This window comes from Scyliorhinus torazame, chromosome 9 (assembly GCF_047496885.1).
Source record: "Scyliorhinus torazame isolate Kashiwa2021f chromosome 9, sScyTor2.1, whole genome shotgun sequence".
Lineage (NCBI taxonomy): Eukaryota > Metazoa > Chordata > Chondrichthyes > Carcharhiniformes > Scyliorhinidae > Scyliorhinus > Scyliorhinus torazame.
The window spans coordinates 20,864,728-20,885,501 of record NC_092715.1 but is presented as its reverse complement, the minus strand read 5'-3'; the positions used below and the strand labels follow the sequence as shown (position 1 = coordinate 20,885,501).

Here is a 20,774-nt window from a genome sequence, read left to right as displayed (position 1 = left end):
GGATAAAGAGAGAGAGGAACAGAGCGGTCACTGTGGGGGCAATGGGAGAAAGAGAGAGAGGAACAGAGCGGTCACTGTGGGGGCAATGGGAGAGAGAGAGAGAGAGGAACACACTGGTCACTGTGGGGGCAATAGGAGAGAGAGAGAGAGAGGAACAGAGTGGTCACTGTGGGGGCAATGGGAGAGAGAGAGAGAGAGGAACGGAGTGGTCACTGTGGGGGCAATGGGAGAGAGACAGAGAGAGGAACAGAGTGGTCACTGTGGGGGCAATAGGAGAGAGAGACAGAGAGGAACAGAGTGGTCACTGTGGGGGCAATGGGAGAGAGAGAGAGAGGAACACACTGGTCACTGTGGGGGCAATAGGAGAGAGAGAGAGAGAGTGGAACAGAGTGGTCACTGTGGGGGCAATGAGAGAGAGAGACAGAGAGGAACAGAGTGGTCACTGTGGGCGCAATGGGAGAGAGAGAGAGAGAGAGGAACAGAGTGGTCACTGTAGGGTCGGTGAGAGACAGAGAGAGAGAGAGGAACAGAGTGGTCACTGTGGGGGCAATGGGAGAGAGAAAGAGAGGAACAGAGTGGTCACTATGGGGGCAATGGGAGAGAGAGAGAGAGAGGAACACACTGGTCACTGTGGGGGCAATAGGAGAGAGAGAGAGAGAGGAACAGAGTGGTCACTGTGGGGGCAATGGGAGAGAGAGAGAGAGAGGAACGGAGTGGTCACTGTGGGGGCAATGGGAGAGAGACAGAGAGAGGAACAGAGTGGTCACTGTGGGGGCAATAGGAGAGAGAGACAGAGAGGAACAGAGTGGTCACTGTGGGGGCAATGGGAGAGAGAGAGAGAGGAACACACTGGTCACTGTGGGGGCAATAGGAGAGAGAGAGAGAGAGTGGAACAGAGTGGTCACTGTGGGGGCAATGAGAGAGAGAGACAGAGAGGAACAGAGTGGTCACTGTGGGCGCAATGGGAGAGAGAGAGAGAGAGAGGAACAGAGTGGTCACTGTAGGGTCGGTGAGAGACAGAGAGAGAGAGAGGAACAGAGTGGTCACTGTGGGGGCAATGGGAGAGAGAGAGAAACAGAGTGGTCACTGTGGGGGCAATAGGAGAGAGAGAGAGAGGACCAAAGTGGTCACTGTAGGGTCGATGAGAGAGAGAGTGAGGAACAGAGTGGTCACTGTGGGGTCAATGGGAGAGAGAAAGAGGAACAGAGTGGTCACTGTGGGGGCAATGGGAGAGAGAGAGAGGAACAGAGTGGTCACTGTGGGGGCAATGGGAGAGAGAGAGAGTGAGGAACAGAGTGATCACTGTGGAGGCAATGGGAGAGAGAGAGAGAGGAACAGAGTGGTCACTGTTGGGGCAATGGGAGAGAGAAAGAGGAACAGAGTGGTCACTGTGGGGGCAATGGGATAAAGAGAGAGAGGAACAGAGCGGTCACTGTGGGGGCAATGGGAGAAAGAGAGAGAGGAACAGAGCGGTCACTGTGGGGGCAATGGGAGAGAGAGAGAGAGAGGAACACACTGGTCACTGTGGGGGCAATAGGAGAGAGAGAGAGAGAGGAACAGAGTGGTCACTGTGGGGGCAATGGGAGAGAGAGAGAGAGAGGAACGGAGTGGTCACTGTGGGGGCAATGGGAGAGAGACAGAGAGAGGAACAGAGTGGTCACTGTGGGGGCAATAGGAGAGAGAGACAGAGAGGAACAGAGTGGTCACTGTGGGGGCAATGGGAGAGAGAGAGAGAGGAACACACTGGTCACTGTGGGGGCAATAGGAGAGAGAGAGAGAGAGTGGAACAGAGTGGTCACTGTGGGGGCAATGAGAGAGAGAGACAGAGAGGAACAGAGTGGTCACTGTGGGCGCAATGGGAGAGAGAGAGAGAGAGAGGAACAGAGTGGTCACTGTAGGGTCGGTGAGAGACAGAGAGAGAGAGAGGAACAGAGTGGTCACTGTGGGGGCAATGGGAGAGAGAGAGAAACAGAGTGGTCACTGTGGGGACAATGGGAGAGAGAGAGAGAGGACCAAAGTGGTCACTGTCGGGTCGATGAGAGAGAGAGTGAGGAACAGAGTGGTCACTGTGGGGTCAATGGGAGAGAGAAAGAGGAACAGAGTGGTCACTGTGGGGGCAATGGGAGAGAGAGAGAGAGGAACAGAGTGGTCACTGTGGGGGCAATGGGAGAGAGAGAGAGTGAGGAACAGAGTGGTCACTGTTGGGGCAATGGGAGAGAGAAAGAGGAACAGAGTGGTCACTGTGGGGGCAATGGGAGAAAGAGAGAGAGGAACAGAGCGGTCACTGTGGGGGCAATGGGAGAAAGAGAGAGAGGAACAGAGCGGTCACTGTGGGGGCAATGGGAGAGAGAGAGAGAGGAACAGGGTGGTCACTGTGGGGGCAATGAGAGAGAGAGAGAGAGAGAGGAACAAAGTGGTCACTGTGGGGGCAATGGGAGAGAGAGAGAGAGAGAGGAACAGAGTGGTCACTGTGGGGGCAATGGGAGAGAGAGAGAGCGAGGAACAGAGTGGTCACTGTGGGGCAATGAGAGAGAGAGAGAGGAACAGAGTGGTCACTGTGGGGGCAATGAGAGAGAGAGAGAAACAGGGTGGTCACTGTGGGGGCAATGAGAGAGAGAGAGGAACAGAGTGGTCACTGTGGGGGAAATGGGAGAGAGAGAGGAACAGAGTGGTCACTGTGGGGGCAATGGGAGAGAGAGAGAGCGAGGAACAGAGTTGTCACTGTGGGGGCAATGAGAGAGAGAGAGAGAGGAACAGAGTGGTCACTGTGGGGGCAATGAGAGAGAGAGAGCGAGGAACAGAGTGGTCACTGTGGGGGCAATGGGAGAGAGAGAGAGCGAGGAACAGAGTGGTCACTGTGGGGGCAAAGGGAGAGAGAGAGAGAGAGAGGAACAGAGTGGTCACTGTGGGGGCAATGGGAGAGAGAGAGAGAGGAACAGAGTGGTCACTGTGGGGGCAATGGGAGAGCGAGAGAGAGAGAGAGAGAGAGAGGAACAGAGTGGTCACTGTGGGGGCAATAGGAGAGAGAGAGCGAGGAACAGAGTGGTCACTGTAGGGGCAATAGGAGAGAGAGAGAGGATCAGAGTGGTCACTGTGGGGGCAATAGGAGAGAGAGAGAGACAGGAACAGATTGGTCACTGTGGGGGCAATAGGAGAGAGAGAGATGAACAGGGTGGTCACTGTGGGGCAATGAGAGAGAGAGAGGAACAGAGTGGTCACTGTGGGGGCAATAGGAGAGAGAGAGAGCGATGAACAGAGTGGTCACTGTAGGGGCAATGAGAGAGAGAGAGAGCGAGGAACAGAGTGGTCACTGTGGGGGCAATGGGAGAGAGAGAGAGAGAGGAACAGAGTGGTCACTGTGGGGGCAATGGGAGAGCGAGAGAGAGGAACAGAGTGGTCACTGTGGGGGCAATGGGAGAGAGAGAGAGTGAGGAAAAGAGTGGTCACTGTGGGGGCAATGGGAGAGAGAAAGAGGAATAGAGTGGTCACTGTGGGGGCAATGGGAGAGAGAGAGTGAGGAACAGAGTGGTCACTGTGGGTGCAATGGGAGAGAGAGAGAGAGAGGAACAGAGTGGTCACTGTGGGGCAATGGGAGAGAGAAAGAGGAATAGAGTGGTCACTGTGGGGGCAATAGGAGAGAGAGAGAGAGGAACACACTGGTCACTGTGGGGGCAATGGGAGAGAGAGAGAGAGAGGAACAGAGTGGTCACTGTGGGGGCAATGGGAGAGAGAGAGAGAGACAGGAACAGAGTGGTCACTGTGGGGGCAATGGGAGAGAGAAAGAGGAATAGAGTGGTCACTGTGGGGGCAATAGGAGAGAGAGAGAGAGGAACAGAGTGGTCACTGTGGGGGCAATGGGAGAGAGAGAGAGAGAGGAATACACTGGTCACTGTGGGGGCAATAGGAGAGAAAGAGAGAGGAACACACTGGTCACTGTGGGGGCAATAGGAGAGAGAGAGAGAGAGAGGAACAGAGTGGTCACTGTGGGGTCAATGGGAGAGAGAGAGAGCGAGGAACGGAGTGGTCACTGTGGGGGCAATGGGAGAGAGAGAGAGAGAGGAACATACTGGTCACTGTGGGGCAATGGGATAGAGAGAGAGAGAGGAACACACTGGTCACTGTGGGGGCAATAGGAGAGAGAGAGAGAGAGAGTGGAACAGAGTTGTCACTGTGGGGGCAATGGGAGAGAGAGAGAGAGTGGAACAGAGTGGTCACTGTGGGGGCAATGGGAGAGAGAGACAGAGAGGAACAGAGTGGTCACTGTGGGGGCAATGGGAGAGTTAGAGAGAGAGGAACAGAGTGGTCACTGTGGGGGCAATGGGAGAGAGAGAGAGTGAGGAACAGAGTGGTCACTGTGTGGGCAATGGGAGAGAGAAAGAGGAACAGAGTGGTCACTGTGGGGTCGATGAGAGAGAGAGAGAGGAACAGAGTGGTCACTGTGGGGGCAATGGGAGAGAGAGAGAGGAACAGAGTGGTCACTGTAGGGTCGATGAGAGAGAGAGAGAGAGAGGAACAGAGTGGTCACTGTGGGGGCAATGGGAGAGAGAGATAGCGAGGAACAGAGTGGTCACTGTGGGGGCAATGGGAGAGAGAGAGAGCGAGGAACAGAGTGGTCACTGTGGGGGCAATGGGAGAGAGAGAGAGAGAGAGGAACAGAGTGGTCACTGTGGGGGCAATGGGAGAGAGAGAGAGAGGAACAGAGTGGTCACTGTGGGGGCAATTGGAGAGAGAGAGAAAGGAACAGAGTGGTCACTGTGGGGGCAATGGGAGAGAGAAAGAGGAACAGAGTGGTCACTGTTGCGTCGATGAGAGAGGAACAGTGTGGTCACTGTGGGGGCAATGGGAGAGCGAGAGAGAGAGAGAGTGGAACAGAGTGGTCACTGTGGGGGCAATAGGAGAGAGAGAGAGCGATGAACAGAGTGGTCACTGTGGGGGCAATGGGAGAGAGAGAGAGAGAGGAACAGAGTGGTCACTGTGGGGGCAATGGGAGAGAGAGAGAGAGAGGAACAGAGTGGTCACTGTGGGGGCAATGGGAGAGAGAGAGAGTGAGGAACAGAGTGGTCACTGTGGGGGCAATGGGAGAGAGAAAGAGGAATCGAGTGGTCACTTTGGGGGCAATAGGAGAGAGAGAGAGAGGAACAGAGTGGTCACTGTGGGGGCAATGGGAGAGAGAGAGAGAGAGGAACAGAGTGGTCACTGTGGGGGCAATGGGAGAGAGAAAGAGGAATAGAGTGGTCACTGTGGGGGCAATAGGAGAGAGAGAGAGGAACACACTGGTCACTGTGGGGGCAATGGGAGAGAGAGAGAGAGAGGAACAGAGTGGTCACTGTAGGGGCAATGAGAGAGAGAGAGAGAGAGGAACAGAGTGGTCACTGTGGGGGCAATGGGAGAGAGAGAGAGAGAGGAACAGAGTGGTCACTGTGGGGGCAATGGGAGAGAGAGAGAGAGGAACAGAGTGGTCACTGTGGGGGCAATGGGAGAGAGAGAGAGTGAGGAACAGAGTGGTCACTGTGGGGGCAATGGGAGAGAGAAAGAGGAATAGAGTGGTCACTGTGGGGGCAATAGGAGAGAGAGAGAGAGGAACAGAGTGGTCACTGTGGGGGCAATGGGAGAGAGAGAGAGAGAGAGGAACAGAGTGGTCACTGTGGGGGCAATGGGAGAGAGAAAGAGGAATAGAGTGGTCACTGTGGGGGCAATAGGAGAGAGAGAGAGAGGAACACACTGGTCACTGTGGGGGCAATGGGAGAGAGAGAGAGAGAGGAACAGAGTGGTCACTGTGGGGGCAATGGGAGAGAGAGAGAGAGAGGAACAGAGTGGTCACTGTGGGGGCAATGGGAGAGAGTAAGAGGAATAGAGTGGTCACTGTGGGGGCAATAGGAGAGAGAGAGAGAGGAACAGAGTGGTCACTGTGGGGGCAATGGGAGAGAGAGAGAGAGAGGAACGGAGTGGTCACTGTGGGGGCAAGGGGAGAGAGAGAGAGAGAGAGAGGAACAGAGTGGTCACTGTGGGGGCAATGGGAGAGAGAGAGAGAGAGAGGAACAGAGTGGTCACTGTGGGGGCAATGGGAGAGAGAGAAGAACAGAGTGGTCACTGTGGGGGCAATGGGAGAGAGAGAGAGTGAGGAACAGAGTGGTCACTGTGGGGGCAATGGGAGAGAGAAAGAGGAATAGAGTGGTCACTTTGGGGGCAATAGGAGAGAGAGAGAGAGGAACAGAGTGGTCACTGTGGGGGCAATGGGAGAGAGAGAGAGAGAGGAACAGAGTGGTCACTGTGGGGGCAATGGGAGAGAGAAATAGGAATAGAGTGGTCACTGTGGGGGCAATAGGAGAGAGAGAGAGGAACACACTGGTCACTGTGGGGGCAATGGGAGAGAGAGAGAGAGAGGAACATACTGGTCACTGTGGGGGCAATGGGAGAGAGAGAGAGAGAGAGGAACACACTGGTCACTGTGGGGGCAATGGGAGAGAGAGAGAGAGAGGAACACACTGGTCACTGTGGGGGCAATGGGAGAGAGAGAGAGAGAGGAACTGAGTGGTCACTGGGGGCAATGGGAGAGAGTGAGGAACAGAGTGTTCACTGTGGGGGCAATGGGAGAGAGAGGCACAGAGTGGTCACTTTGGGGGCAATGGGTGAGAGAGAGAGAGGAACAGAGTGGTCACTGTGGGGGCAATGGGAGAGAGCGAGGAACAGAGTGGTCACTGTGGGGGCAATGAGAGAGAGAGAGAGGAACAGAGTGGTCGCTGTGGGGGCAATGGGAGAGAGAGAGAGAGGAACAGAGTGGTCACTGTGGAGGCAATGAGAGAGAGAGAGAGGAATAGAGTGGTTACTGGGGGCAATGAGAGAGAGAGGGGAACAGAGTGGTCACTGTCGGGTCGATGAGAGAAAGAGTAACGGAGTGGTCACTGTGGGGGCAATGGGAGAGAGAGAGGAACAGAGTGGTCACTGTGGGGGCAATGGGAGAGAGAGAGAGAGAGAGAGGAACAGAGTGGTCACTGTGGAGTCGATGAGAGAGAGAGTAATGGAGTGGTCACTGTGGGGGCAATGGGAGAGAGAGAGAGAGAGGAACAGAGTGGTCACTGTGGGGGCAATGGGAGAGAGAGAGGAACAGAGTGGTTACTGGGGGCAATGGGAGAGAGAGAGAGGAACAGAGTGGTCACTGTGGGGGCAATGGGAGAGAGAAAGAGGAATAGAGTGGTCACTGTGGGGGCAATAGGAGAGAGAGAGAGAGGAACAGAGTGGTCACTGTGGGGGCAATGGGAGAGAGAGGAACACACTGGGCACTGTGGGGGCAAAAGGAGAGAGCGAGAGAGAGGAACAGAGTGGTCACTGTGGGGGCAATGGGAGAGAGAGAGAGAGGAACAGAGTGGTCACTGTGGGGGCAATGGGAGAGAGAGAGGAACATACAGGTCACTATGGGGGCAATGGGAGAGAGAGAGAGAGAGGAACACACTGGTCACTGTGGGGGCAATAGGAGAGAGAGAGAGAGAGGAACAGAGTGGTCACTGTGGGGGCAATGGGAGAGAGAGAGAGAGAGGAACGGAGTGGTCACTGTGGGGGCAATGGGAGAGAGACAGAGAGAGGAACAGAGTGGTCACTGTGGGGGCAATAGGAGAGAGAGACAGAGAGGAACAGAGTGGTCACTGTGGGGGCAATGGGAGAGAGAGAGAGAGGAACACACTGGTCACTGTGGGGGCAATAGGAGAGAGAGAGAGAGAGAGTGGAACAGAGTGGTCACTGTGGGGGCAATGAGAGAGAGAGACAGAGAGGAACAAAGTGGTCACTGTGGGCGCAATGGGAGAGAGAGAGAGAGAGAGGAACAGAGTGGTCACTGTAGGGTCGGTGAGAGACAGAGAGAGAGAGAGGAACAGAGTGGTCACTGTGGGGGCAATGGGAGAGAGAGAGAAACAGAGTGGTCACTGTGGGGGCAATAGGAGAGAGAGAAAGAGGACCAAAGTGGTCACTGCAGGGTCGATGAGAGAGAGAGTGAGGAACAGAGTGGTCACTGTGGGGTCAATGGGAGAGAGAAAGAGGAACAGAGTGGTCACTGTGGGGGCAATGGGAGAGAGAGAGAGAGGAACAGAGTTGTCACTGTGGGGGCAATGGGAGAGAGAGAGAGTGAGGAACAGAGTGATCACTGTGGAGGCAATGGGAGAGAGAGAGAGAGGAACAGAGTGGTCACTGTTGGGGCAATGGGAGAGAGAAAGAGGAACAGAGTGGTCACTGTGGGGGCAATGGGAGAAAGAGAGAGAGGAACAGAGCGGTCACTGTGGGGGCAATGGGAGAGAGAGAGAGAGGAACAGGGTGGTCACTGTGGGGGCAATGAGAGAGAGAGAGAGAGAGAGGAACAGAGTGGTCACTGTGGGGGCAATGGGAGAGAGAGAGAGAGAGAGGAACAGAGTGGTCACTGTGGGGGCAATGAGAGAGAGAGAGGAACAGAGTGGTCACTGTGGGGGAAATGGGAGAGAGAGAGGAACAGAGTGGTCACTGTGGGGGCAATGGGAGAGAGAGAGAGCGAGGAACAGAGTTGTCTCTGTGGGGGCAATGAGAGAGAGAGAGAGGAACAGAGTGGTCACTGTGGGGGCAATGAGAGAGAGAGACCGAGGAACAGAGTGGTCACTGTGGGGGCAATGGGAGAGAGAGAGAGCGAGGAACAGAGTGGTCACTGTGGGGGCAAAGGGAGAGAGAGAGAGAGAGAGGAACAGAGTGGTCACTGTGGGGGCAATGGGAGAGAGAGAGAGAAGAACAGAGTGGTCACTGTGGGGGCAATGGGAGAGCGAGAGAGAGAGAGAGAGAGAGAGGAACAGAGTGGTCACTGTGGGGGCAATAGGAGAGAGAGAGCGAGGAACAGAGTGGTCACTGTAGGGGCAATAGGAGAGAGAGAGAGAGAGGAACAGAGTGGTCACTGTGGGGGCAATAGGAGAGAGAGAGATGAACAGGGTGGTCACTGTGGGGCAATGAGAGAGAGAGAGGAACAGAGTGGTCACTGTGGGGGCAATAGGAGAGAGAGAGCGATGAACAGAGTGGTCACTGTAGGGGCAATGGGAGAGAGAGAGAGAGAGAGGAACAGAGTGGTCACTGTGGGGGCAATGGGAGAGAGAGAGAGAGAGAGGAACAGAGTGGTCACTGTGGGGGCAATGGGAGAGAGAGAGAGAGAGGAACAGAGTGGTCACTGTGGGGGCAATGGGAGAGAGGAACACACTGGGCACTGTGGGGGCAAAAGGAGAGAGAGAGAGAGAGGAACAGAGTGGTCACTGTGGGGGCAATTGGAGAGAGAGAGAGAGGAACAGAGTGGTCACTGTGGGGGCAATGGGAGAGAGAGAGGAACATACAGGTCACTATGGGGGCAATGGGAGAGAGAGAGAGAGAGGAACACACTGGTCACTGTGGGGGCAATAGGAGAGAGAGAGAGAGAGGAACAGAGTGGTCACTGTGGGGGCAATGGGAGAGAGAGAGAGAGAGGAACGGAGTGGTCACTGTGGGGGCAATGGGAGAGAGACAGAGAGAGGAACAGAGTGGTCACTGTGGGGGCAATAGGAGAGAGAGACAGAGAGGAACAGAGTGGTCACTGTGGGGGCAATGGGAGAGAGAGAGAGAGGAACACACTGGTCACTGTGGGGGCAATAGGAGAGAGAGAGAGTGGAACAGAGTGGTCACTGTGGGGGCAATGAGAGAGAGAGACAGAGAGGAACAGAGTGGTCACTGTGGGCGCAATGGGAGAGAGAGAGAGAGAGAGGAACAGAGTGGTCACTGTAGGGTCGGTGGGAGACAGAGAGAGAGAGAGGAACAGAGTGGTCACTGTGGGGGCAATGGGAGAGAGAGAGAAACAGAGTGGTCACTGTGGGGGCAATAGGAGAGAGAGAGAGAGCACCAAAGTGGTCACTGCAGGGTCGATGAGAGAGAGAGTGAGGAACAGAGTGGTCACTGTGGGGTCAATGGGAGAGAGAAAGAGGAACAGAGTGGTCACTGTGGGGGCAATGGGAGAGAGAGAGAGAGGAACAGAGTTGTCACTGTGGGGGCAATGGGAGAGAGAGAGAGTGAGGAACAGAGTGATCACTGTGGAGGCAATGGGAGAGAGAGAGAGAGGAACAGAGTGGTCACTGTTGGGGCAATGGGAGAGAGAAAGAGGAACAGAGTGGTCACTGTGGGGGCAATGGGAGAAAGAGAGAGAGGAACAGAGCGGTCACTGTGGGGGCAATGGGAGAAAGAGAGAGAGGAACAGAGCGGTCACTGTGGGGGCAATGGGAGAGAGAGAGAGAGGAACAGGGTGGTACTGTGGGGGCAATGAGAGAGAGAGAGAGAGAGAGGAACAGAGTGGTCACTGTGGGGGCAATGGGAGAGAGAGAGAGAGAGAGGAACAGAGTGGTCACTGTGGGGGCAATGAGAGAGAGAGAGGAACAGAGTGGTCACTGTGGGGGAAATGGGAGAGAGAGAGGAACAGAGTGGTCACTGTGGGGGCAATGGGAGAGAGAGAGAGCGAGGAACAGAGTTGTCACTGTGGGGGCAATGAGAGAGAGAGAGAGGAACAGAGTGGTCACTGTGGGGGCAATGAGAGAGAGAGACCGAGGAACAGAGTGGTCACTGTGGGGGCAATGGGAGAGAGAGAGAGCGAGGAACAGAGTGGTCACTGTGGGGGCAAAGGGAGAGAGAGAGAGAGAGAGGAACAGAGTGGTCACTGTGGGGGCAATGGGAGAGAGAGAGAGAGGAACAGAGTGGTCACTGTGGGGGCAATGGGACAGCGAGAGAGAGAGAGAGAGAGAGGAACAGAGTGGTCACTGTGGGGGCAATAGGAGAGAGAGAGCGAGGAACAGAGTGGTCACTGTAGGGGCAATAGGAGAGAGAGAGAGACAGGAACAGAGTGGTCACTGTGGGGGCAATAGGAGAGAGAGAGATGAACAGGGTGGTCACTGTGGGGCAATGAGAGAGAGAGAGGAACAGAGTGGTCACTGTGGGGGCAATGGGAGAGAGAGAGAGAGAGGAACAGAGTGGTCACTGTGGGGGCAATGGGAGAGAGAGAGAGAGAGGAACAGAGTGGTCACTGTGGGGGCAATGGGAGAGAGAGAGAGTGAGGAACAGAGTGGTCACTGTGGGGGCAATGGGAGAGAGAAAGAGGAATAGAGTGGTCACTGTGGGGGCAATAGGAGAGAGAGAGAGAGGAACAGAGTGGTCACTGTGGGTGCAATGGGAGAGAGAGGAACAGAGTGGTCACTGTGGGGCAATGGGAGAGAGAAAGAGGAATAGAGTGGTCACTGTGGGGGCAATAGGAGAGAGAGAGAGAGGAACACACTGGTCACTGTGGGGGCAATGGGAGAGAGAGAGAGAGAGGAACAGAGTGGTCACTGTGGGGGCAATGGGAGAGAGAGAGAGAGAGGAACAGAGTGGTCACTGTGGGGGCAATGGGAGAGAGAAAGAGGAATAGAGTGGTCACTGTGGGGGCAATAGGAGAGAGAGAGAGAGGAACAGAGTGGTCACTGTGGGGGCAATGGGAGAGAGAGAGAGAGAGGAACACACTGGTCACTGTGGGGGCAATAGGAGAGAAAGAGAGAGAGGAACAGAGTGGTCACTGTGGGGGCAATGGGAGAGAGAGAGAGAGGAACAGAGTGGTCACTGTGGGGGCAATGGGAGAGAGAGACAGAGGAACATACTGGTCACTGTGGGGGCAATAGGAGAGAGAGAGCGAGGAACGGAGTGGTCACTGTGGGGGCAATGGGAGAGAGAGAGAGAGAGAGGAACATACTGGTCACTGTGGGGCAATGGGATAGAGAGAGAGAGAGGAACACACTGGTCACTGTGGGGGCAATGGGAGAGAGAGAGAGAGAAGAACAGAGTGTTCACTGTGGGGGCAATGGGAGAGAGAGAGAGAGAGAGTGGAACAGAGTTGTCACTGTGGGGGCAATGGGAGAGAGAGAGAGAGGAACAGAGTGGTCACTGTGGGGGCAATGGGAGAGAGAGAGAGAGGAACAGAGTGGTCACTGTGGGGGCAATGGGAGAGAGAGACAGAGGAACATACTGGTCACTCTGGGGGCAATGGGAGAGAGAGAGAGAGAGGAACACACTGGTCACTGTGGGGGCAATAGGAGAGAGAGAGAGAGAGAGGAACAGAGTGGTCACTGTGGGGTCAATGGGAGAGAGAGAGAGCGAGGAACGGAGTGGTCACTGTGGGGGCAATGGGAGAGAGAGAGAGAGAGAGGAACATACTGGTCACTGTGGGGCAATGGGATAGAGAGAGAGAGAGGAACACACTGGTCACTGTGGAGGCAATGGGAGAGAGAGAGAGAGAGAGTGGAACAGAGTTGTCACTGTGGGGGCAATGGCAGAGAGAGAGAGAGTGGAACAGAGTGGTCACTGTGGGGGCAATGGGAGAGAGAGACAGAGAGGAACAGAGTGGTCACTGTGGGGGCAATGGGAGAGTTAGAGAGAGAGGAACAGAGTGGTCACTGTGGGGGCAATGGGAGAGAGAGCGAGTGAGGAACAGAGTGGTCACTGTGGGGGCAATGGGAGAGAGAAAGAGGAACAGAGTGGTCACTGTGGGGTCGATGAGAGAGAGAGAGAGGAACAGAGTGGTCACTGTGGGGGCAATGGGAGAGAGAGAGAGGAACAGAGTGGTCACTGTAGGGTCGGTGAGAGACAGAGAGAGAGAGAGGAACAGAGTGGTCACTGTGGGGTCGATGAGAGAGAGAGAGAGGAACAGAGTGGTCACTGTGGGGGCAATGGGAGAGAGAGATAGCGAGGAACAGAGTGGTCACTGTGGGGGCAATGGGAGAGAGAGAGAGCGAGGAACAGAGTGGTCACTGTGGGGGCAATGGGAGAGAGAGAGAGAGAGAGAGGAACAGAGTGGTCACTGTGGGGGCAATGGGAGAGAGAGATAGCGAGGAACAGAGTGGTCACTGTGGGGGCAATGGGAGAGAGAGAGAGCGAGGAACAGAGTGGTCACAGTGGGGGCAATGGGAGAGAGAGAGAGAGAGAGGAACAGAGTGGTCACTCTGGGGGCAATGGGAGAGAGAGAGAGAGGAACAGAGTGGTCACTGTGAGGGCAATTGGAGAGAGAGAGAGAAAGGAACAGAGTGGTCACTGTGGGGGCAATGGGAGAGAGAAAGAGGAACAGAGTGGTCACTGTTGGGTCGATGAGAGAGGAACAGTGTGGTCACTGTCATGATATTCAAACACACACATCATGATAGACACACCAACAGACAAATCAGAACACACAACACCACAACCAATGACAGAAAGATATAAAAGCACAGACACGACCCCCGGTGGTCAGTATTAGCTGCAGAGGAGAACCAGGACACATCTATTGCCAAACACACTCAGGGAGACAGCACGTGCAGAGTATCCAGAACGAACTGTATTATAAGAGTTATAATAAAATAGAGTTGTACCACATACAACTGTGTTGGCTCATCTGTGCACCAGAGCACCCAACACCACATGGTACAGGAGTGGATCGATACCTGCCGGCATACCTCAGTGTACACAGACAACCAGCAGTGCCCAGGCATGATGTACAAGCTCCCGGTTCTGCAGGCGCTCCAGTGCCACGGCGACCTCCACGAAAACTGGCGGCGATTCCGGCAAAATTTCGAATTGTTCCTGGTGGCAGCTGAACTCAAAGACCTGGATGATAGGGAAAAAATTGAATTTCTCCTCACCGTCGCCGGTGCAAGGGCAAGAGAAATATTCAGAAGGTTCAGGTTCTTCAGGAGGCAGCAAAGGTACGATTACCAGGCAGTCCTGGGCAAATTCTCCAAGTTCTGTGAAGAATACGCAATCCAATGGGCACTTAAAGGTAAGAAAAGCTGCAGTACTCACCTCGTGGCTGGGATCCCGGAGCCCGAAATCCCGGGCCTGAGAGAAGGCTGGGTCGAGGTCGGCGGCCATCTTGCTAAAAGTATAACGCTAGCACAGTTGCGCGAGAAGTGCGCAGAACCGGAAGTTTCGTTTGCGCATGCGCGAGATGCTGCGCATGCGCAGTCAAGAAAACGGCCATCGGTAAAGGAACAGCGATCTGAGCATGCGCAGTCGCTTCCTACGTGCTACATACCGAGCGTCAGGATGTCAGAGGCCCCAGACTGCACCAATTTAAAAGGGAAATGTCCAAAATCCAATTTAAAAGGGAAACGTCCCAAATCAAAAAAACAAAAATCTGTTAAAGCTGTAAAACAACCTTCCCTCACCTGGAATGACAGCACAGTGCCGCAAATTGACCCAGGAGATGAATTTGACCTCCGAAGAACCCTCCGACAAGCAGTTACCTACGCACAAGCCGATGATTCCGACCTTGAATACTTCGATGACGATTTTTACAGTGTTTCCGGACCTCGCGAGCCCAATGATAGCTCCGTGGTCCTATATGACTATGACTCGGACGAACCTTTCGTGTTGCACATTGGCGGCCCCCACATTGAATCCGACGCAGATGCGGATTCATTTTTCGGATTTGAGGATCTTCAATCCAGCAGATATGACGTTCCAACTTATCAGTACCGGATGATGCTGCAGCCTGACATTAACAGACAGGGAGCGGTGCAAGCACACGGAGAGTGCCCTGCTGCCACACAGAGCGTGGTCCACGTCCCGCTCAACGTTCCCGACTCTATGAAAGAAGACATGCAAGACTCCAGAGCGCAGTCCTTGCACGAACAAGAAGTGACTCCAGTGTCACAAGCCTCCACAGAGAGCTCGTGGACAGCCTCCACGATAGAAGCAACGCAAGACTCCAGATCGCAGTCCTTGCACGAACAAGAAGTGACTCCAGTGTCACAAGCCTCCACAGAGAGCTCGTGGACAGCCTCCACGATAGAAGCAACGCAAGACTCCAGATCGCAGTCCTTGCACGAACAAGAAGTGACTCCAGTGTCACAAGCCTCCACAGAGAGCTCGTGGACGGACTCCACGATGGAAGGAACGCAAGACTCCAGAGCGCAGTCCTTGCAGGAACAAGACCATGAGGGTCTAGCAACCTCTCCTGACCAACCAGCGGCAGACGATGCAAGTCTGCCATGCTCACGTGAACAGCAAGAAGGCTATAACAGCCTACCATGCTCCACTACACAGCAGCATGACCATGACGGTCTCTCATGCTACAATGAAGGGCACAGCGCTGAAGACTGTTCAAGCCCAACTGAAGACAAGCCAAAGGAATCGCCTCGTCCAAGCCCGAAGAAAAAAGGTTTATGCGCTGACCTTCAGGATCATTGTAGCCGAACAGAGATTAATAATGCTGCACGGCCACAGAAGGATGCTGAGGATTTGCTAACGAAATTAATTGAATGTTTAACTTGCAAGGAGCAGACTGAGAATTGCCAGTGTTTTAGTACGGATCGAAAAAATGGACAAGACATTGATCCTCAGGTAATGGAAATAACACAACCTGAATCATATCTACAGCAGGGACAAATGTCTCCCTTCAACACAATGCCGCAAAATCCCAACTTCGGAGACCAGCAGTTAGTCAGTAATGACTCTTCAAACCTTGAGGGGAACATTAATTGCATTGAACCTATACACACTCCACTGATTATTGAGCAGAACATTGGAGCAAGAATCCTGAGGACACCGACATCGAGTAGCCAGATAACGAATTTAAAACCCACAGCAGTTTCAAGTGAACCAAGTGTGCTTTCCACTAATGGTGAAGATGCAGATAAGGTCGACCCGATTATCCATTGTACCACACTAACCCCAGTGATTAAGCAGTTATGTATGGGGAGTATAATGTGGGCAATTGAGAACAGTAAAAGAGAGACTGTGACCATGCCAGTCCCAGCAAAATCAGACCCAGAGACCATGAAGGCATGTACATTAAACAAAGTTACATATGAGGTACCTGAGAAGAAAAGTGAAACGGAATGTTCTTTGGAAAATGGTACAATGTCGATAGAAACAGTGGATCCTATATTCGAGACCATACATATGGGAGAATTTGGGGGTAATAAACAAGGTTCTGCAATGTCTGGGGGAAGATTTAAAGTTCCAAAGAAGAAAAGCCCAAATGAAGGACAATGGCAAGACAATGACAGTCCACCGACATGGTGTGCACCACCAGATGAAAACTCTGACAATTTACCCAACCCTAGTGAACAGCAAGCTGCTAATGACGATCTATCCACGGGATGTGAGACGAGTGACGACAGCATCCCACTTCCCATGCAAAAGGTGCAAGGTGACAGACCTCGCCTAGTGCGTACCGAGGCACTCGACGATCACGGTGGGACCACTGACGACTGCGGTGGCGGCGCACCGCTTCCACCCTCGATGGCTCGAGCCTCTCCACTGGTTGGTGCATTCCTGCATGCTCCGACTCCAGAAGTGCAGCTTCAGGGAATCTCGGCTGCCTCCAGTGAACCTGTTGGGACTCCGGACGGGGGGCATCGACGGAAGGCAGACCGGACTCCAGATGGGGAGCAGCCAAGCGCCGACTCTGATTTGCGCACGCCAGACCTTGCTCCGGACGGGCGGTGTCGCGGCCTCGGTGATGGCACGCTCAGGGTGACGGCAGATGCCACGGCGACAGGGAATGGATCGCGTGGCAGTCCCACTGGGTCGGCAGTGGCAACCAGCACCGGCGGTCCAAGATGGACACACCAATTCGCGCCATCGCCAGACGTTGATGCGAGCAAGAATTCTCTCTCCAAGGCGACATGCTTCGACGTTTCTCTGCGGAGTTGCCCTTCCGGCACAGCAGGTGGCCGGAACCAGCGTACACGGTCTCGGCCAACTTCCACATCTGGCACAGTCATCGCCTTGCATGATATTAGTGATGGTGCTACTTCGATGGCAACGACCCATCGGCTACAAGATGCCGTCCACCACAAACATAAAAAGAAAACAGACTCCACCTTGTTCCTGGCATGCAGGGCGGATGGATTGGTGCGTAGGCGCAATCAGCGGGCTTTGTGCCGCCTTCCACGCTCGCAACTGCACCGTACGCACACGCCGGATCCTCCACTGGTTCCCAAGGATGACTTCGTGGAGATGCCACGGATCATGCCCCTTCCATCGCCACCAGAACCAAACCACAGCCAGGGCACCACTAACAAAGATGTTGAATGTTATATTTGCACGAATGAAAAAACCAAGCACTGCACGAAGTACAACAAATGGTAAAGTAGAGACTTCGGCAACAGCATCACCTCCAACAGTCCAAGATGAACCAGTGTGACCCCAAATCTCCACAGCTGAACCGGCTTGAGGACCAGCCCATTCTTGAGGCGGTCACCCATTAGACTGGACTTATAACGCTGTTCATACGTTCAAAAAGTCAAACACTTCTGTATTATAACCTGTTGTTGTTTATTGTTCCAGATATCGTCTGACCGGACCAATGTTCAAGTTTTTTTTTTTCTCTCGCATCCAAGTTTTGTTATGGTACAACCTTGTTAGTGTGACGCACCCGACATCGCCCCATGTAAATAGTTACGTCATAAACACACGCTGTACACAACACACACACACACTCTTAGATGCACTCACGACACAATTATATTTATAACCACGTAGGCACTTATCTTTGTAAAAAGGGGGGATGTCATGATATTCAAACACACACATCATGATAGACACACCAACAGACAAATCAGAACACACAACACCACAACCAATGACAGAAAGATATAAAAGCACAGACACGACCCCCGGTGGTCAGTATTAGCTGCAGAGGAGAACCAGGACACATCTATTGCCAAACACACTCAGGGAGACAGCACGTGCAGAGTATCCAGAACGAACTGTATTATAAGAGTTATAATAAAATAGAGTTGTACCACATACAACTGTGTTGGCTCATCTGTGCACCAGAGCACCCAACACCACAGTCACTGTGGGGGCAATGGGAGAGCGAGAGAGAGAGAGAGTGGAACAGAGTGGTCACTGTGGGGGCAATAGGAGAGAGAGAGCGATGAACAGAATGGTCACTGTGGGGGCAATGGGAGAGAGAGAGAGAGAGGAACAGAGTGGTCACTGTGGGGGCAATGGGAGAGAGAGAGAGAGGAACAGAGTGGTCACTGTGGGGGCAATGGGAGAGAGAGAGAGTGAGGAACAGAGTGGTCACTGTGGGGGCAATGGGAGAGAGAAAGAGGAATAGAGTGGTCACTGTGGGGGCAATAGGAGAGAGAGAGAGAGGAACACACTGGTCACTGTGGGGGCAATGGGAGAGAGAGAGAGAGAGGAACAGAGTGGTCACTGTGGGGGCAATGGGAGAGAGAGAGAGAGAGGAACAGAGTGGTCACTGTGGGGGCAATGGGAGAGAGAAAGAGGAATAGAGTGGTCACTGTGGGGGCAATAGGAGAGAGAGAGAGAGGAACAGAGTGTTCACTGTGGGGGCAATGGGAGAGAGAGAGAGAGAGGAACGGAGTGGTCACAGTGGGGGCAATGGGAGAGAGAGAGAGAGAGAGAGGAACAGAGTGGTCACTGTGGGGGCAATGGGAGAGAGAGAGAGAGAGGAACAGAGTGGTCACTGTGGGGGCAATGGGAGAGAGAGAGGAACAGAGTGGTCACTGTGGGGGCAATGGGAGAGAGAGAGAGTGAGGAACAGAGTGGTCACTGTGGGGGCAATGGGAGACAGAAAGAGGAATAGAGTGGTCACTTTGGGGGCAATAGGAGAGAGAGAGAGAGGAACAGAGTGGTCACTGTGGGGGCAATGGGAGAGAGAGAGAGAGAGAGGAACAGAGTGGTCACTGTGGGGGCAATGGGAGAGAGAAAGAGGAATAGAGTGGTCACTGTGGGGGCAATAGGAGAGAGAGAGAGGAACACACTGGTCACTGTGGGGGCAATGGGAGAGAGAGAGAGAGAGAAGAACAGAGTGGTCACTGTGGGGGCAATGGGAGAGAGAGAGAGAGGAACAGAGTGGTCACTGTGGGGGCAATGGGAGAGAGAGAGAGAGGAACATACTGGTCACTCTGGGGGCAATGGGAGAGAGAGAGAGAGAGGAACACACTGGTAACTGTGGGGGCAATAGGAGAGAGAGAGAGAGAGAGGAACAGAGTGGTCACTGTGGGGGCAATGGGAGAGAGAGAGAGCGAGGAACGGAGTGGTCACTGTGGGGGCAATGGGAGAGAGAGAGAGAGAGAGAGAGGAACATACTGGTCACTGTGGGGCAATGGGATAGAGAGAGAGAGAGGAACACACTGCTCACTGTGGGGGCAATGGGAGAGAGAGAGAGAGAGAGAGAGGAACAGAGTGTTCACTGTGGGGGCAATGGGAGAGAGAGAGAGAGAGCGAGGAACAGAGTGGTGACTGTGGGGGCAATGGGAGAGAGAGAGAGAGAGTGGAACAGAGTGGTCACTGTGGGGGCAATGGGAGAGAGAGACAGAGAGGAACAGAGTGGTCACTGTGGGGGCAATGGGAGAGAGAGAGAGAGAGAGGAACAGAGTGGTCACTGTGGGGGCAATGGGAGAGAGAGAGAGCGAGGAACAGAGTGGTCACTGTGGGGGCAATGGGAGAGAGAAAGAGGAACAGAGTGGTCACTGTGGGGTCGATGAGAGAGGGGAGCAGAGTGGTCACTGTGGGGGCAATGGGAGAGAGAGAGAGAGAGAGGAACAGAGTGGTCACTGTGGGGTCGATGAGAGAGGGGAACAGAGTGGTCACTGTGGGGTCGATGAGAGAGAGAGAGGAACCGAGTGGTCAGTGTGGGGGCAATGGGAGAGAGAGGGAGAGAGGAACAGAGTGGTCACTGTGGGGGCAATGGGAGAGAGAGAGTGAGGAACAGAGTGGTCACTGTTGGGGCAATGGGAGAGAGAAAGAGGAACACAGTGGTCACTGTGGGGGCAATGGGAGAGAGAGAGAGAGGAACAGAGTGGTCACTGTGGGGGCAATGGGAGAGAGAGAGAGTGAGGAACAGAGTGGTCACTGTGGGGGCAATGAGAGAGAGAGAGAGAGAGAGAGTGGAACAGAGTGGTCACTGTGGGGGCAATGGGAGAGAGAGAGAGGAACAGAGTGGTCACTGTGGGGGCAATGAGAGAGAGAGAGAGAGGAACAGAGTGGTCACTGTGGGGGCAATGGGAGAGAGAGAGAGAGAGAGGAACAGAGTGGTCATGTGGGGGCAATGGGAGAGAGAGAGAGAGAGAGGAACAGAGTGGTCACTGTGGGGGCAATGAGAGAGAGAGAGAAACAGGGTGGTCACTGTGGGGGCAATGAGAGAGAGAGAGGAACAGAGTGGTCACTGTGGGGGCAATCGGAGAGGGAGAGGAACAGAGTGGTCACTGTGGGGGCAATGGGGGAGAGAGAGAGAGAGGAACAGAGTGGTCACTGTGGGGGCAATGATAGAGAGAGAGGAACAGAGTGGTCACTGTGGGGGCAATGGGAGAGAGACAGAGCGAGGAACAGAGTGGTCACTGTGGGGGCAATGGGAGAGAGAGAGAGCGAGGAACAGAGTGGTCAATGTGGGGGCAATGGGAGAGAGAGAGAGAGGAACAGAGTGGTCACTGTGGGGGCAATGGGAGGGAGAGGGAGAGGAACAGAGTGGTCACTGTGGGGGCAATAGGAGAGAGAGAGAGAGGAACAGAGTGGTCACTGTGGGGGCAATGGGAGAGAGAAAGAGGAACAGAGTGGTCACTGTAGGGTTGATGAGAGAGGAACAGTGTGGTCACTGTGGGGGCAATGGGAGAGAGAGAGAGAGGAACAGAGTGGTCACTGTGGGGGCAATAGGAGAGAGAGCGAGAGGAACAGAGTGGTCACTGTGGGGGCAATGGGAGAGAGAGAAAGGAACATAGTGGTCACTGTGGGGGCAATGGGAGAGAGAAAGAGGAACATAGTGGTCACTGTGGGGGCAATGG

At 54.1% G+C, this 20,774-nt stretch overlaps 1 protein-coding gene across 1 annotated transcript in view; it reads left to right on the top strand.

The window, feature by feature from the left end:
• The window catches only part of poln (polymerase (DNA directed) nu), a 459,972-nt gene that overhangs the window by 206,350 nt on the left and 232,848 nt on the right, over positions 1–20,774 (top strand). The window lies entirely within an intron of this gene.